Source organism: Mesocricetus auratus, unplaced genomic scaffold (assembly GCF_017639785.1).
Source record: "Mesocricetus auratus isolate SY011 unplaced genomic scaffold, BCM_Maur_2.0 contig_10282_pilon_obj, whole genome shotgun sequence".
NCBI classification, from domain to species: Eukaryota; Metazoa; Chordata; class Mammalia; order Rodentia; family Cricetidae; genus Mesocricetus; species Mesocricetus auratus.
Window position 1 is genome coordinate 14,385 of NW_024432380.1, and position 18,647 is coordinate 33,031.

An 18,647-nucleotide genomic window follows, 5' to 3' on the forward strand; every position below is an offset into this window, starting at 1 on the left:
CAGGTTAGAGACAGGAGCTGTGGTGGTGCGGATGTGTTTCCATGAGCAGAGCACACATCTAAATGGGGATGGGAGGGAATTCGGACCCCGCCCTGTCCTACCTGCTGTTTCCCTTCCTCTTCCTCACAACAGCCACAGCTCCAATTATCACAGCTCCAATGATCACAACTCCAAGGAGAACCCAAACAATGACTGGCATGATGGGGACAGTGGACTGAGGAGGCTCTGGGAAGGGAAGGACAGGAAGGGAAGGTGAGGGTCATGACCCCAGCTCTCAGCCCTGACTCTGCTCAGGCTCTGCAGACAGCTCCATCTTTCCCTGACCCCAGCTCTGCACCCACTCCCTCCTTACCCCATCTCAGGGTGAGGGGCTCAGGCAGCCCCTCATGGTGCACATGGCATGTGTATTTCTGCTCCTCCCCAGAAGGCACCACCAGAGATGCCCACTTCTGGAAGGTTCCATACCCAGAAGGTCTGGTCTCCACCAGCTCCATGTCCTGAGTCTGTTCTTCCTCCTCCCTCTGCCAGGTCAGGGTGATTTCATCAGGGTAGAAGCCCAGGGCCCAGCACCTCATGGTGACATCACCTTTAGGTCCAGGATGATGGGTCACATGTGCCTTTGGGGGATCTGTGTGAAAGATTTAAGAAACCCCACAATAACAAGATTAACTGAAATCTGCATAGACTAAGTTAAGTCAATGATGACACTGAACTATGTGTCTGAACACTTCTGACTGTCATCCCACTAGTGACCTGCAGGTGGAGCTGGTCCCCCTCATCACAGATCTGCACATTTTCCTGGGGGACCCAGAAGCTAAGAGGGAATCACATGACCCAGCAGGTCCCATGGTCTTCCTTATGTGATGTTCTATAGCATAAGTTAGGTGGGAAAACAATGGAAGAAGGGATGGAAAATAATTAATTTATATATCTGATTAAATTCATATCAAAATAAGAAATTAGGGGCACAGGCTACATAAAGCATTCTAACAACTACTGCTGCCACCATTGGAGGCAGAACCCCTGTGGCCATCTTGCTAACCAGCATAGCTGTCTTTCCAAGTGAACAGCCATCACCAAAGTGTGCGGCAGAAATGGGGTGAACCTCTGACACTGGGGCAGAGAAAATGACTCCCCAACCCCAGTCTCTGGGGGACAAGATACAAGGTGTTGTCACCCAGGACCCCTGGAAGTTGCTGTGGAGCCCAGTGCAGCACTCACTGAGATACAGCGGTGCTCACAGGGGTGTGTGGATTTTCCCTGTCACTCCAGTCCTTCAGTTGCAGAAGACCCTGTCTCTGAGGAAGCTCAACTCCTAATTCACTGGGGCAACACTGAAACTTGTTGGGGCTGAGGGAGCTTAGTGGAGGGTTTGGATAGTTAATTCTGGCAGAAAATTCTCTAAGGTCATGGGACTCTTTCCTTTAAAGGGAACACTGAGTTGTCTAATTATCCAGTTAGCAGTCCCCCATGACACCTGTGGAGACTCATACAGATGATAATAAAAAGGGAGGGGGAAAAAAAAGCTGGGCATTGGTGGTGCACTCCTTTAATCCCAGCACTCGGGAGGCAGAGGCATGCGGATCTCTGTGAGTTCGAGGCCAGCCTGTTCTACTGGTCTACAGAGCGAGTTCCAGGACAGCCTCCAAAGCAATACAGAGAAACCCTGTCTTGAAAAAAAATTGCAATTGAAAAAAGAAAGAAGGACAAAATTTAAAAACCCACATATTTTAGAGGTTTTTCAGGATACCCCATAAGTGCTCACATAATCATTCTGGAAGAGATAGAATTCGGGTGAGGGAGGGATGGAAACCTCACACACAGGAATCTGGCAGAATGTATTCTTTGATAAGTTCTAGGAACTGGGGAACCAGCCTAGGGCAGGGCGTCCTCCTCTCCCATCAGGTAAAGGAGACTCCGGTCCTGGTGTGTAAGGCTGACACACTCAGACACTGGGTGTGGGCAGAGAACCCGGCCTGGGAGAGGCCATGGCTGATCCAGGGCTGCAGACTGAAGGAGCCACTGCTGGGGATGTGGGCATCTTCTCTCCTCCCTCCTGAGACAGACCTGGAACCTTCCAGGGAGAAGGCTGAGCCCTGGGAGATCAGTGCAGTCCCTGCCAAGCTGGATCAGGAGCTCCAGGGATACTGTGTCCCTCAGAGACAGGGGCGGGACCCCAGCTGAGGTCTCTTCTTCCTGAGGACTCAGCCCAGCCCGAGGGCAGGGGGAGGAGTCGCCCTGGGCGCTTGCACCTGTGCACAGCAGCTGCTTCTTCCCCTTCTCCAGGTATCTGTGGAGCCACTGCATGCACATGCCCTCCAGGTAGGCCCTGTGTCTTTCTGCAATGTCAGCCTATTCGAACTTGCGCCTGGTGATCTGCGCCACCGCGTTGGCCGCTGTCCATGTCCTCAGGTCCTCGTTCAGGGTCAGGTAGTCTTTGCCATCCTAGGCATACTGAAGGTACCCGCGAAGGAGGCGCCCGTCCGGCCCCACGTGACAGCCAGACATACGCTGAATGGTGTGAGAGCCTGGGGGGGGTGAGTCCCGCGATCAGCCCCGCCCACCCGTGAACCCTCTAAGCCAAAAGGGAAACCGGGTCCTGGTCCCTGCTTCCTCCTCCCGGACCTTGGACTTGGGACCCTGGGAGACTCCAGTCCACATGTAGAGACTAGGTTGTCGTGACCTCCGACCCGGGGTCACTCACCGCCCTGGCTCTGGTTGTAGTAGCCAAGCAGGATCCTCAGGTTCACTCGGTAAATCTGCTCTGCGTCCTCGGCTTTCCGCGTCTCCCCATCCCAATACTTCGGCCCCTCCCGCTCCATCCATGGCGCCCGCGGCTCCACCATCGGATTCTCTGAGTCGCTGTCGAAGCGCACGAACTCCGTGTGGTCCACGTAGCCTACTTCCATGAACCGGGGCTCCCCGAGGCCGGGCCGGGACAGGATGGTGAGGAAATACCGCATGGAGTGCGAGCCTGGGAGCAGGCTTCTTGAGACCCTGACCTCCTCCCGGGACCCCGGGCAGGTGCGCGCGGGCCTGGAGGGGAGCTGGGCGCAGGGCTCGGGACGCGGGAGGGGAAGGGGCGGGAGGGTCTGGCCGGGCGATGCGGGGATGCGGATTCCCTGGTGCCGCCCACGCTCTCCCTGCAGACACCGTTTCCCTCCCGACCCCGCACTCACCCGCGCGGGTCTGGGTCGGGCCCAGGGCGGCCGCCAGCAGCAGGAGCAGTGCGCACAGCGCCATCGCCCCCATCTCGGATCTGGACATCCGAGTTTCCAACGTGGACTTTATACCCGGTGCCATGGCGATGCTGTTTGTTTCTACGGGATCTCGACACCCAATGGGATGAGAACCGCGGAGTCATCATCAGTGTCAGGGAAGAAGGAGCTGACACAGGTCAGGAGCTGGAGAAGTGAAACTGTGGACAGGGGATCCATAGAGCTCGGCTTCCCCACCCAGCACCTCACTACCCGGTACCAAAACTTTGTCTGACCCTGTGCTGGGGACAGAGGGCCTTTGTCCCGGGGTCCCTGAGTCGCTCCTCGAGTCAGGATGAAATGCATGACGTTTGCGGTAAAACACAGGCAGCCTTAAAATGAATGTTCACAGAAACAAGTGCTGTCGCAGTCCCGGTGATTGCATGGGGCTGCTGTGGACGCCTGCGTGGGAGGTGACTGCAATTTTACAGCTCTGGTCAAGCCCTTTTGACACACTGTGTCATGGGTGACTCCTTGCAGGAAGGAGTTCCTGCTCTCCTCTGCTTTCACTTTCTACTTCAGTTATGTGTGGCTGGGGTTTGGAGACATCAAGTCAAAACCCACAAAAACAAAAAATTTTAAACTTGATTTTTCTCCACACTACTGAACAGGGATGAAACCTAGAATCCCCAGTGTGTACCTCTGCCATGAGAATCACCCTCTGTCCAGTGTCCACACTGCACAGCCCTGATGAAACCAGATCCAGGGTCCCAGAAGCCTTTGACTTCTGGGATTTTAAGGGTGTGGAATAATGGAGGAAGGAACATGGAAACTGGGTCAGACTGACATGTGTGCTATGGGCCCTCTAAGTGCAGACTCTAGATTTAATATGGAAGCTCTCGCAGTGTAAAAGGCATCAAAAGAAACTTAAAAGAGTAAATACATTATATATAAAAAAGTATGAATGGTTGGCTGAAGCACTTGTCAAAGATGGCTCACTGATAAGACATGGATATGCCTGATATTCCTTGGCTTAGTGTTGATGAAGGGATTTGAAGGCTCAAGGAAATTTCAATGCTGGAGTGTAAGATGCTGTGTAAAACCTAATCCTCCACAGTGGGAAGACACACCTTTCACTGATTCTATAAGACACAAAGTGGTGACAGGGACACCAGCATGCTTGAAGATCTTTGTTGTCACCCTTTTCCTTGAGCCAGACCTCAGGGTTGGGACACTGCTGCTCAGTTGGATTAAGTAAAGGCAATGGGTTTAATTAGGTCCTAATGTATCAGTGGCCAAATGGCAGCAGGGGAGAACAGTGAGCACAGTGAGGGAATACTGGACCAAAGCAGGGGCAAAACCCAGCTGGGCAAACTCCAACCTGCATCTCCATGTGTGATGTCAAAGCAGTCTTCAGATCTCCAACTCCTTTTAGCTCTGTTGACTGCTACACCCTTCTCTCTTGGGCTGGGTCCACAGAGCTTTAGCACCTGTCTTTGGGAGGTGTCCCTTGACTGTGCCATCCCTTCATGCAATGGCCTCTCTGGCCTCCATGTAGGGATATTCCTGACACAGCGGGCCTCCCTCAGCTGCTTTCGTTAGCTGCAGAGAGAGATTCCACAACCCATGGACCCCTTCTGCCTTGGAAAGGACAATGCTTTGTTCTCCCTGGAGTAGACACTTTTTCTGGTTATGGATTTGCCTTTCCTGCACATAGTGCTTCTGTCAAAACCACCGTCGGTGGACGACAGAATGGCTGGCCCACTGCCATGTTGCTCCACACAGCATGGCTTCTGGCCAAGGAACTCACTTCATAGCCAGAGAAGTGGAAGAGTAGCCCACGATCACAGAGTCGACCAGTTTTACCATTTATCTCACCATTCTGAAGCAGCTGGTCTCACAGAAAGATGGACGGCTTATTGAATACACAATTACAGAGTCAGGTAGGTGACAGCAGCCTGGACGGCTGAGGCAGGGTTTTCTAGAAGGTGGTATATTCTTTAAATCAGCGTCCAATATATGTATAGCTTCTCCAATATCCAGGATCCATGAGTCCAGGAGTCGAGGGATGGAAAAGGGACTAGCTCCACTCACTATCACTCTAGTGACCACTAGGACAATTTTTACTTCCTGTTCCCTGACCTTAAGTTCTGCTGACCAAGTAGTTTTGGTTACAGAGTGAGGAGAGCTCCTGCCAGGACCCACAACATACATTTCACTAAACTGGAAGCTCGGACTACACATTGGCCAATTTGGCCTTCTGATGTCCATTAGCCAGCCGTTTAAGAAAATAATCACAGTGCAAGAAGGGGGTGATTGGTCCATGTTATCAAGGGAAAATTGGTTTGTTTCTCCAAAATGATGATAAGAAAGATCATGTTGTCAGGCAGTGAGGTGCACCCCTTTAGTCCCAGCTCTCAGGAGACAGAGGCAGGTGAATCTCTAAGTTTGAGGCCAGTCTGGTCTACAGAGTGATTTCCTGTGGTAGGGGATATCTTCTATAGGATGTGAATATATGTTTCTTTTATTTGTTGATGAATAAACTGTTGTGGCCAATGGACAGGCAGGATGTAGCCAGACAGGAAGTATAGGTGGAGCTACGAGACTAAAAGAAGGCTGGGAAGAGGAACACAGAGTAGTCACCAGGGAGAAGCCATGTATCCCTCAAAGGAGTAACATGTCAGAGCACTACGAATAAATCACAGCATCGTGCAATACATAATTTAATAGAAATTGGTTAATAATTATGAGAGGCCTAGCCAATAAGATGCCTTAGACATCAGGCAAGGAGTTTATAATTAATATAAGGCTCTGTGTGTTTATTTGGGACTGAAGGGCATTGGGACTGGGCTGGACATAAACTTCTGTCTACATTCCTGGACAGCTAGGGCTACACAGAGAATCCCCGTCTCAAAAAACCTACAAAATGCCTTAGTTAGTGTTCTACTGTTGTGAAGAGACACCATGACCATGGCAACTCTTATAAAGGAAAGCATTTAATTGGGGCTTTCTTACAGTTTCAGAGGTTTAGTTCATTGTCATCATGGCAGGCAGACATGGTCCTGGAGAAAGAGCTGAGAGTTCTACATACTGAACCACAGGCAACAGGAAGTGAACTGTGTCCTCACTGAGAGGAGCTGCAGTATAGGAGACCTCAAAGCCTGATGGACCAAGACAAAAAGACAACAACCCTCCTGGAGAACTGTCCTCAGTGAAGACCTCCCCTCTGTTCTCTGACTTCTGTGAACCAAGTCCATCTGCATGACTGTTGGGGTCACGAGTCTGTCCTATCTCCTCTCATATGCTTTACAATAAAGTGTCTGCAAGCAGAGCCCCAGGCTGGGCGAGCATTGTGTGGGATGCTACACTCATAATCCCGAGTCCCCTTCCTGAACACCAGAGTCTCAAATATTGAAATCTCTCAAGACCAAGCTCTCCAAACCACAAAATCCCCAAAGTCACAGTCCTGCTCCCTAAAATAAAATACCAAATGTTTAAATCGGGAAAATCAAATTCCCCATGAGCAGAGTTCCCATGGTGTGGTGGGTGTCACTGTACGAAGACAGAAAGGCAAGTTTTAGGAAAGCCTTTGACACAGCTCAGCTCCTGTGAAAACCTTATAAACACTCATCATCCTCTACACTGTTGTTTCTTCTAGTTGATGAAGGTCCAGAGCCTTGGATGAACCAAAACATCCCTTGTCTGAAGACGCTGGTGAAGTTACTGTTGGCAGGGAAGCAACTGAGTCTATAGCAGGCCCTGTGTGCACCATTCCTGGACTTGTGACCTCTAGAATGTTTCTGTCCTGTGTGTGGTCTGGATGTGAGCACGTGCAGAGTAGATTCCCTCAGACCCAAAGCACGGGAAGCCTGGCACAGCAGATGGGAAAGGTGGGTGGGAGCTCACTTCAGGGTGTGTCACCTTACAGGAGAACTTGATGAAGACCATTATCGTAGAGAAAATTACCCTGAGCCTGTGGTCTGGGGAGAGCCAGGTGCTGAGAGAAAACACCCTGGATACTCAGGACAACCTGAGACTTCAGAGTGCAGTTCATCACCCTGGAGGTCTGCTGACTCAGCATGTTTGCTCTTATTAGCATAGCGTGCAAAGTAGTGTGTCGCTGTAACCTTGTCACACATTCATCCAATGAACTTGTGTCCTGTGTCCTCTCTCTTCCTCTATTGCTTTCTCTAGACACACTTTCCAAGTCTGAGTCCCTAGGTTGTCCTCCAGCTCTGATGAAGCAGTACCCAGGAGTTTCCCGGGATCGGTTCATGATACATTGTTTCTTTCTGATTTTGGTTCAATCTATTTTTATTTTATTTAATTTTCCAAGACAGGATTTCTCTGTGTAGCTCTGGCTGTCCTGGAACTCTCTGTAGACCAGGCTGGTCTCAAAGTCACAGAGATCCTCCTGTCTCTTCCTTCCAAGTACTGGGATCAGATTCTACTTGCTTGGGAGTTGAGCATATACTGAAGACCAGCTGAGCCTAGAAGTGACAGAGCTGAGGAGTGACCATGTCACAGCCAGCAAAGACTGAGCTCCACCTGGGCACAGCCCTGTGCTTACTTAGCCCCTACAGTCTCATTCTGTCCCACCAGATACACACAGCATGATGAACACAGATTCTGGGAGATTCTGCAAACTGCCATTCATTTTCTCCACAACTTCTAAATATCTCAAGAACTTATTTAACAGAAAATCAACCTGTGAGATCACTGATATCAACAATCAAGTTCAAATTGAGATCTTTATTTTCAGTGGAGAAGTCGGGGTTGTAGCTCAGGGCAGCATGGAAGTGACAGGATGTTATGTCCCCTCCTGTGTGCTGGAACATGAGGGTTGGCCATGGAAGGGAACACAGGCAGTGCAGGGACAGGGTCCTGGTGTGCAGGACAGGGCTGGGCTGAGCTTCACATTGAGCCCAAAGGATCACAGGGAACATCAGACACTGTTGTGGAGAGTGAACTGAGGGGCCCTGGATGTCACAGGAGAGGCCTGAACACACTGTCTGTCACTCCATCCATGCCTAGCAGCTGTCTTCACGCTACAAACAAGAGTCATGAACAATCACTGTGAAGACAACATCCCAACAACCCACCACTCACTCACAGGTGATTCTGGGAGTCTCTGAAACACAATCATGTCCACTTTGCCCCTCCCAAATCAGGTCCCAAAGTGTCACTTTTACACTATGGGAGAGACACATCAAAGCTCTGGGCACTCACTTTCCCTGGCTAGGGTTAAAAAATATATCCACAGGAATGTGAAAACATGGCCTCTAGAAGACTCTCCTGGAGCAACTAATATGGGTGGCAGAGAACAGCAAATACTCGAGGTACACCCCAAGGGTCTCAAGGACAATCCTGCTCCCCACACTTACCTGGAGCTGGAGCATAGTTCCCTCCTTGTACACCTGTGAGAAGAAAAGCTGTGAGAGACAAAGATGAGCACATCCCTAGGAATTTTCCAGAACTGACAGCACACACAAGTTAGAGACAGGAATAATGGAGGTGTGGATGTGTTTCCATGAGCAGAGCACACTTCTAAAAGGGGCTGAGAGAGAACTCACACCCTGCCTATTCCTACCTGTGTTTCTCCTCCTCTTCCTTACAACAGCCACCACAGCTCCAATGATGGTCACAGCTCCAAGGAGAACCAGAAGAGCAATGACTGCCATGATGGGGACAGTGGACTGAGGAGGCTCTGGGAAGGGAAGGACAGGAAGGGAAGGTGACGGTCATGACCCCAGCTCTCAGCCCTGACCCTGCTCAGGCTCTGCAGACAGCTCCATCTTTCCCTGACCCCAGCTCTGCACCCACTCGCTCCTTACCCCATCTCAGGGTGAGGGGCTCAGGCAGCCCCTCATGGTGCACATGGCATGTGTATTTCTGCTCCTCCCCAGAAGGCACCACCAGAGATGCCCACTTCTGGAAGGTTCCATCCCCAGATGGTCTGGTCTCCACCAGCTCCATGTCCTGAGTCTGTTCCTCCTCCTCCCTCTGCCAGGTCAAGGTGATGTCAGCAGGGTAGAATCCCAGGGCCCAGCACCTCAGGTTGACATCACCTTTAGATCCAGGATGATGGGTCACATGTGCCTTTGGGGGATCTGTGTGGAAGATTTAAGAAACCCCACAATAACAACGTAAACTGAAATCTGCAAAGACTAAGTTAAACCAATGATGACACTGAACTATGTGTCTGATCACTTCTGACTGTCATCTCACTAGTGACCTGCAGGTGGAGTTGGTCCCCCTCATCACAGAACTGCACATTTTCCTGGGGGGACCCAGGAGGGCCACATGGTCTTCCTTATATGATGTTCTATAGCATATGTTAGGTGGTAAAAGACTAGAAGAAGGGTTGGAAAATAATTTATATATGTGGTTAAAGGCATATCAAAATAAGAAATTAGGGGCACAGGGTACATAAAGGGTACCCCAACTATTGTTGACACTATTGAGGCACAGCCACTGTGGCCATCTTTCTGAGCAGCATCACTGTCTGTCCAGGTGAATAGCCATCACCAAAGTGTGCAGCAGAAATGGGGTGAACCTCTGACACTCAGAGAAAATGACTCTTCAAGCCCTGCTCCTGGGGGGACAAGATACAAGGTGTTGTCACCCAGGATCCCTGGAAGCTGCTTTGGAGCCCTGTGAGGACTCACTGGGACACAGTGGTGCTCACAGGGCTGTGTGGATTTTCTCTGTCATTCAAGTCTTTGAGTTGCAGAAGCCCCTGTCTGTGAGGAAGCTCACTTCCTAATTCACTGGGACAACACAGTAACTTGTTGGGGCTGAGGGAGAGCAGGGAGCTCTGGATGGTTAATTCTGGCAGAAAATAGTTTAAATCACTGGAATTTTTCTCGTTTAAGGAGGACACTGACATAACTTGTCTACTTATCCGGAGCATGAGGCCCCCATGGCACCTGTGAGACTGACACCCATGATAGTGCAAGGGGAGGGAGAGAAGCAATAGCAGCAGAGGGAGGGAGAAAATCGACTAAAAGCAAAATGACAACTTCAAAATAGAAGAAAGAGAGAAAGAGAAAAGTCAGAATCAAACCCAACAGTTTAGAATTCTCCTAGGGCTCCCCATAAATGTTCATTCTAGAAAGAGATAAAATTGGAATGAGGGAGCCATACAAACCTCACACACAGGAATCTGGGAGAATGTATTCTTTGGAAAGTTCTAATACTGGGAACCAGCCTAGGGCAGGCGCCTCTCCTATCAGGTACAGGAGACTTCCGGTCCCGGTGTGTAAGGCTGACACACTCAGACACTGGGTCTGGGCAGAGAACCCAGCCTGGGAGAAGCCATGGCTGACCCAGGGCTGCAGACTGAAGGAGCCACTGCTGGGGATGTGGGCATCTTCTCTCCTCCTGAGACAGATCTGGAACCTTCCAGGGAGAAGGCTGAGCCCTGGGAGATCAGTGCAGTCCCTGCCAGGCTGGATCAGGAGCCCCAGGGACACTGTGTCCTTCAGAGACAGGGGCAGGACCCCAGCTGAGGTCTCTTCTTGCACAGGACAGAGCCCAGCCCTAGGGCAGTGGGAGGAGTTGCCTGTGACCCCTGTACCTGTGCGCAGCAGCTGCTCCTTCCCATGCTCCAGGTATCTGCGGAGCCACTCCAAGCAGATGCCCTCTATATAGGCCTTTTCATGCTCTGCAAAACCAGCCCGTTCCCACTTGCGCTGGGTGATCTGAGCTGCTGTGTCTGCAGTGGTCCAAGTCCTCAGGTCCTCGTTCAGGGCAATGTAATCTCAGCCATCATAGGCGTCCTGACGGTAACCACGGAGCAGGCGCTTGTCTGACCCCATGTCACAGCCATACATCACCTGAATGGTGTGAGAGCCTGCAAGGAACCCGAGGTCAGCCCAGCCCACCTTTCCAGCCCTGGGGTTATCCTTGCCCTGATGCCTGTCCACCTGCTGATTCTCTAAACTGAAAGGGAAACCGGGTCCCGGTCCCAGATGTCCTCCTCCTAGACCTCGGACTTGTGACCCAGGGCGACTCCAGGCCGGTTCTTAGGGTCTTGAGAGGTTTACCTCCGACCCGGGGTTACTCACCACCCGCGCTCTGGTTGTAGTAACCCAGCAGGGTCCTCAGGTTCTGTCGGTAAACCTGCTCGCTGTTCTTGAGGAACCTTGTCTGCCTCTCCCAATGCTCCCGCCCCTCCTGCTCCACCCAAGGCGCCAGAGGCTCATATCTTGGATTCTCGGCGTCGCTGTCGAAGCGCACGAACTGCTTGTCGTCCACGTAACCCACTGCAATGAACCGGGGCTCCCCGAGGCCGGGCCGGGACATAATGGTGCGGAAATACCGCAGCGAGTGCGAGCCTGGGAGAGGAACAAGGTGAGACCTCGACCTCCTCCTGGACTCAAAACAGGTTCTTGGGCCAGGAGGGGAGCAGGACTCGGGGCTCTGGAAGCAGGTGGGTAAGGGGCAGGAAGATCTGGCCAGCTATGCGGAGACACGACTTGCCAGGTGCCAACCCTGCCCTCCCAGCAGAGGCCATTTCCCTCCCGACCCTGCAGTCACCAACAAGGTCCTTGGTCTGGGCCAGGGCAGCCACCAGCAGCAGTAGCAGTGGCGGCCCTCTTCTTAGATCTGGGCGAGTCCACTGTGAGCTTGGACTTTGTAACTGGTGCCCTCAGAAGGCACCGGTTGGTTCTCTGGGATATCGACACCCAGTGCGGGTGAGAACCACAAGTTGTCATCACTATTATGGCAAAAGGACCTGGCACACATTAGGAGCTGAAGAACTAAATTGGGAGGAGGGGACATGGGGATACCTGAGCCCTGGGCTCCCCCACTGCAAACCCTACCTGCAGACTGAGACTTTGCCTGACCCTGTGCTTCAGGAGAGAACACTATTTGCCGTGGTGTCTCTGAGCTGCCTAGGGCCAACTGCTAGTCAGGTTAGTCAGGAGTGTGCAGAGGAGATCAGGAGCACTCAGGAGTGTGCAGGGGAGATCAGGAGCACTCAGGAGTGTGCAGGGGAGATCAGGAGCACTCAGCAGTGCCTCCAATCCATTCAGTGGTCTGTTGTATGGGAGCTCAGAGTATAATGCCAATTATAAACCTTGAAGGCCTTGGGACATTTCAGAATCAGAGTCAGAGGCTCTTAATGGCCTAACCCTGTTTCCTGATAAAGGGCTGTGTCTGGGCTCAGTGGCCTTCCTCAGCTGTGTCCTCCAGTGGTGATGGGATCCTGTCTTGTGTGGAGACTGCAGGGTGCTCTGCAGGTTCAGACCCAAAGGCTCATGGCTTCATTCCTGCGATGCTGTGTCTCCAGAGTTTAGATAAAACTAGAAGCTGCACAAAATACCCAGCACACACACCAGCATCAAGAGGGACCAGCAGCGAGGCCACCACCACCAGCAGGTTTGTGGCTTCTCAAGGCCAGGGGGACATGGTCTGTGTAGCTGCATCACAGCCAATGCTCATTCTCTGTCCACAGCGTCTCCATGGGCTCCAGCATCTTCTCCCTCACACAGCAGGGCATGACAAAGGATGCCAGCTCCTCCAACTCCAGGCTCAGTCACCCTCTGTAGTCATCGATGGCAGATGTTTGTTTCAGGATAGGATCCACTGATCTCAGGCAGCCTTCAAACTCACTGTGTCCCTGAGGCTGGCTTTGAACTCATGACATTCGTCCTCCACCTCAGCACTTCTGCGGTGGGAGGCAGGCACCTCTATGCTCAGCTATGCAAACACCACAAACCGTGTGTATCACAGCCCCATGGTCATTTCACCCTCAGTATTCTCCCTCTCCTGCTGCCCCTCCCCCAAGTGGTCCCCTGGATCTCCCTGTCTCACATGTTTAAATCCTAGTCCACATATGAATAAACACGTGTAAAGCCACACATTGTTTCAATATGGTTGTCCCCTTCTCTGCTGGGAAAGAGATCCCCAGTGTCAGCCTGTGACTGAATCCAGTAGAGCAGTGCACCTTGTCTACACTGCCTGTGTTATGTGTACACACTCCTATGACAAAGTTAATAAATCCACTGCAGTGAAAAGCAGAAGGATGACAGCAGGGTAGTGTGGAGAAGCGACTAAGGTGGTCCCGCTCCCACTGCCCCATCCCCTTGTGACGTGAGGTGACAGATGAGCTGATGACATGAGGGAGATGAATGGCATGTGGGGCAGTGACTCTGTGGATCTGATAACTGGGTGGTGATGGGGGACGTCCCTCTGTATATGTTTCTCTTATTGGTTGATGAATAAGGCACTGTTTGGCCAATAGGGCAGCAAGATAGGCAGGTCTAGGAGATGAGGCGAATTCTGGGAAATGAGGTCAGACTCAGAGACCATGTGAGACTGCAAAGGGGTAAGAGGTCCAGACCTTTCTCGGGTAAGATGGTTCATGTGAAAATACATAGATTGGTAGTTATGGTTAATAACTTAAGAAAGAGCTAACCAACATGAAGCCCTACTCATTGGTCAACAGTTTCGTAATTAATGTAGCATCTGTGTGTTTATTTTGGGGCTCATGTGGGACCCTGCCAGGACAAGGGAACCTTTTGTAACAGAGTGGGACCCTGAGAACCTCAGCTGTATGCAGTGGACAGTGAGGACACTGGACAGAGGACAGTTCTCACACCAGGGGAGACAGACTGGGGACAGAAGCCTCATTCCATTGTCAGAAAGAAACCATATAAAACATGTATGTCGTTTATTCCTACAATGTGTTAACCTAAGTCACTAAAACTGTAGAAATATAAACCCTCTGATAAGAGAGAGCTAACCCACAGAGAGTCCCAGGGCAGCATGGTGTGTCTCTACATGCTTTAAGATGAGGAGGAGGAACTTTAGTCCCCTCACCCTGCAGGGGTTCCCAGCTGTCTACCACCCTCCCCAGGACTCAGTCACTCCCTGTTCCCCATGAACTATTCCCATAAAGCTCTGTGCACAGTTTACTGGAAGGGTTAGTGATTTTTTTTGGTGGTTGTTGATCCCTAAACGTGTTTATCAGCTGTAGCGGTTACCTGGTAGAATTTTGGGGTGTTGCTTATGTCACACTGACCAAACAGTGAATGATGCTTGGCTGTGTGTATAGCTCTAAGTGGTCAGGGTTCCCAAACAGAAAGTGAATTGAAATTCAGCACTTAGATAACAGTTAGTTGGGAGTACATCCACAAAGTCCATTGCCGAGACAGTAGTGACTAATAACATTGTTTCAAGCCTGACCTTGAATCAACAATAAACACCTCTAGGAAATTGTCCTTGTGTATTCATCTCCAGGGGCAACCAGTTTGCTTTGAATTTTTGTGAAGTCAAAAATGAGCTGTGATAGTGACTGAGAATACCACTAGTCTTGTAGTTAGTCTGAGCAATGAAAAATATCCTAGTATATTTTTATGTTCATCAGAATTATACAATTAAGTAGAAATAATCTTCCTGACCATACACAGCTATATGTGTGCCCAGTAGATGAAACATACACATGTACACACACACACACATGTATGTAGCATGTATGTATGTATATGTCACATACGAAGTGGGGCAAACACCCATAAGTGGCACATGAGAAAAACTTTCCAACAAAAAAGTTCAGGTGTTTTGCAAGGGACTCCAGCAGGGTCCCTGTGACCATGCTGGTGTGGGACAGAAATGGGATGAGGGAGGGGTGAAAAATCCCCTCTAGCTTAAACACGGGGTTTTGGATAATCTTATCTATGAAACATTCTAGATATGGATGAAAGAACTTAGGGTCACAGAACTCTGGTTTCATATTGGGAAGACGGGGCCTCTGCTCCTGACTGGTGAGTGGGGCTGATGGATTCAGCATCACTGAATTCAGACCCCAGAGACTTCAGTTGTGAGCAGAGAACTGGGCCTGAGCAAGGCTATGGCCCACACAGCACTGCAGACTGAAGGTGAACTGCCTTGGTCATTCCAGGGACCTTCTCTCCTTCCATCCTGAGACACTCTGAACTGTCCTGATAGAAGGGTGAGTCCTGGGAGAGCCAGTCTCTCATAAAGGGTCAGTAGACATAATATGCAATACTTACCTGAATCTCAGTCAGAATGACTATCACCAAGAAATCTGACAGCAAATGCTGGAGAGGACATGGAGAGAAAGGAGCCATTACTTACTCTCGAGTGTGTGTGTGTTTACAAACTAATACAGTCATTGTGGAATCATTTTCAACATTTCCTAAAAAAAAAAAAAAAGTAATCACTTTTTATTTTATTCCTGGCCAGAAGTGTACACCTTACTGGTCAGATATTTATACCCCACGGTTATTCTTAATTTATTCACTAAAACATGGTATTCAATCCATCAACAGATGAGTAGATAATGCAAATTCGGTACACATGCAGAATGGAATACTATTCGGCTCCAAACAGTGTAATAAAAAACTACACATGACAGTGGATGAACTCAGCATGTACAATATTAAAGAAAACCACATTTTTCATATGTAGTCAACAATATATGTACATATGTAAATAGTGTACATACATGCACACTGTAGCGTGACCAAAAGACAAGAAGAAAGCATAAATATTGGGGACAAGGAAGGACTAAGTACAGGTACTGAGTTTAGAAACAGGTTATAAAGCTAATTGTTTTTTAGTTATATATCTGTCATGGATTTTCTTTCTTCCCTTCGTTTTTTTTTTTGCGTGTTGTTTCTGGGAGAATGTATGAATTACATTTTATAATGAATGTGTAAACTCTAACGTGAATCTCCACAAGTTCATAACGGCTACACAAAATAAGTGTATTCACTGAGACATATAGCCTTTGATCTGGTTAATTTCAGAATGTGACTTTTTCTGTAATAAAGTTGAAAAACTAAAACATGACTCCAGCTGAGGGGTCTCTTCTTCCTCACGACTGAGCCCAGCCTGACGACATAGGGAGGAGTTGCCTGCACCTGTGCACAGCAGCTGGTCCTTCCCATTCTCCAGGTGTCTGTGGAGACACTCAATGCCCGTGCCCTCCAGGTAGGTCTTTTCATGCTCTGCAATTTCATTCTGCTCCCACTTGTGCTGCGTGATCTGCGTGATCTGCTGATTTGCCCCGCCAAACACCCTCGGTCCATGTCGTCAGGTCCCCGTTCAGGGCAATGTAATCCTTTCCATCATAGGCGAACTGAAGGTACCCTCGGAGGAGGCATCCATCCGAGCCCACGTGACAGCCACACATACACTGGTAGGTGTGAGAGCCTGTGGAGCGGCCCCACCCACTGTCAGCTCCGCCCACACTCTGATCCAGAGTCTCTGGGGATCCCACATTTCCGGAAGAACCTTGGACTTAAGACCCGGGGTCACTCACCCCCCCCCCTTGCTCTGGTTGTAGTAGCCAAGCAGGGTCTTCAGGTTCACCTTGAAAATCTGCTCCCATCCCTTGACTCTCTTGTGTTCCTCTCCCAATAATCTGGCCCCTCCTCTCCATCTATAGCGCCAGCGGCTCATATCTGGGATTCTCCGTATCGGTGTAGAAGCTCACGAACTGCGAATTGTCCACATAGCCGACTTCCATGAACTGGGTCCCCGAGGCCAGGACGGGACACCGTGGTGTGGAAATACCGCAGGGAGTGCGAGCCTGGGAGCAGTGTGTAGTGAGACCCAGACCTCCTCCCACACTCCCCACAGCGTGTGACCCCGAGAGTCCCTGAGGGATCCTGGCTCCGGACCTCTCCTAGGTCACAGTTCAGTTTTCATCTTGCTGTGTTTTCTCTCAGGAGAGCTGGGGTCTCATGAGATGCGGCTTCCTCATAGGCCAGCTGGAAAGGGCTCAGCTTCCTGCTGACTGTCCCCAGGGTTCCTCTGTCCCTTCTTACCTGTGTTGAGACTGCTGTTGACACATGGACTTCCTTACAGCCAGCCATCTGCAAGGAGGACCGGGTGTGCAACATGCTCACTATCCAATCCCAGATCACAGACCATCAAGCTTCCCTCTATCAGGGGACAGGAGTGAGTCCTGAGCTCCCCAGAGGAGGAATTAATTTCACCTCTTTAAGAGCAGAGCTGAACCCGTGAAAACCCACAATGAAATCCAGTGTTGCCTCAGCATGCTGGGAGTCAGGAATTTTAGCTGTCTTCTTCTTTTAAGACTTTAATAAAAAAAACTTTAGAATTTGGACAACACAGGAAGACTTAAAAAAAAAAGATTTATTCATTATGTATACAACATTCTGCCTTCCTGTATGCCTACAGGCCAGATGAGGGCGCCAGATCTCATTACGGATGGTTGTGAGCCTCCATGTGGTTACTGGGAATTGAACTCAGGACCTCTGGAAGAGCAGTCAGGGCTCTTAACCTTTGAGTTATCTCTCCAGTTGCACAGGAAGAATTCTAAGATTATTTGTTGACAATATCTTTATAATAAAGCTCTTTTTTTATTTAACCCATTTATCATTAATCTTTTGACAGCCATTAGATAAAATGAGCAACACCACCTGCTCAGGATAGTTACATATTCTTGTTTTATAAAGCTATAAACATATATGAGTTAGCAAAGTTCTTGAATGAAGACACATTGCAGAAATTTGACTTACATGTTTCACATTCAGAAATAAAGAAAGGTAGGGAATTCCCAGTAGATCAGCAGCATATTTTTTATTTATTTTTTAATCATATATTTATATTACATACTAACCACAGCCCCCCAGGCTCTCCTTCTGGTTCCTCCCCTTATCTTCCCCAGATCCTCCCTCATCCCCTCCTCTTCTGTTTCCCCCCAGGAAAGGGCAGGTCTGTCATGAATATCACTAAAGCATGGCATATCAAGTTGCAGTAAGACTAAGCACATCCCCATATATTAAGGCTGGGCAAGGCTACTCAGTATGAGGAGTTGGGTTCCAAAAGCCACTAAAAGAGTCAGAGTAGCCCCTCCAGAAGCACATTTAATTTAATTCCTATATGTTGATGTTTAATTATTGCCTGCCATTTAAAAAAGTCTTCTTTTCTTTGCCTTTATGAAAACCCATCTTTGTTTACAAAATATAGTACTTAACTAATTTGGAAATCATTTGTCACAATGATAATGCACATTTATAATGAAATTCTAGCAAAACAAAGTAGTAGGTTGTAAAAATCATGTTATTGCACGTAAAGTTTGTTAAGAAAATTCACCGTTCCCAACAGCACAGTATCTCATGACAGTCTGAGAACATGACTGAAGGTTTATTGAAGACAGAGCAGAATTCACAGGGAGACTGAGGGTGCTCTTGTCATTAAGTGCCTCAAGAAATGATGATATGAACCATTGTAGTGGGACTCCTCAAAACCAAGACTCTTTGGTTTCACAGAATGTCTGCTGATCACTTACTTCACCCCTAACTTAACTCCAGAGAGCTCATTGCAAACATCAGTGTCCTTACAGGACAATTAAAATGAGAGGGGCCAGCAGATTTCATCTCCATTTTCATGGAGAGAAGATAAATCTGTATTTTATAGTTAAAATCAGTGCAAAAGTCAAGCCCT

General features: G+C 49.4%; 1 long non-coding RNA gene and 2 pseudogenes across 1 annotated transcript; 1 reads left to right on the top strand and 2 right to left on the bottom strand.

Moving 5' to 3' along the window:
- Positions 1–101: 101 nt before the first annotated feature.
- Positions 102–11,788, bottom strand: LOC121138336 (annotated as a pseudogene).
- Positions 3,364–6,528, top strand: LOC121138337. Its single transcript, XR_005875409.1, has 2 exons — positions 3,364–5,140; positions 6,215–6,528. It is a non-coding gene; the product is annotated as an uncharacterized LOC121138337 (long non-coding RNA).
- Positions 11,789–14,174: 2,386 nt separating the features above from the next.
- LOC110339535 lies at positions 14,175–17,077 on the bottom strand (annotated as a pseudogene).
- Between the last annotated feature and the right edge of the window lie 1,570 nt (positions 17,078–18,647).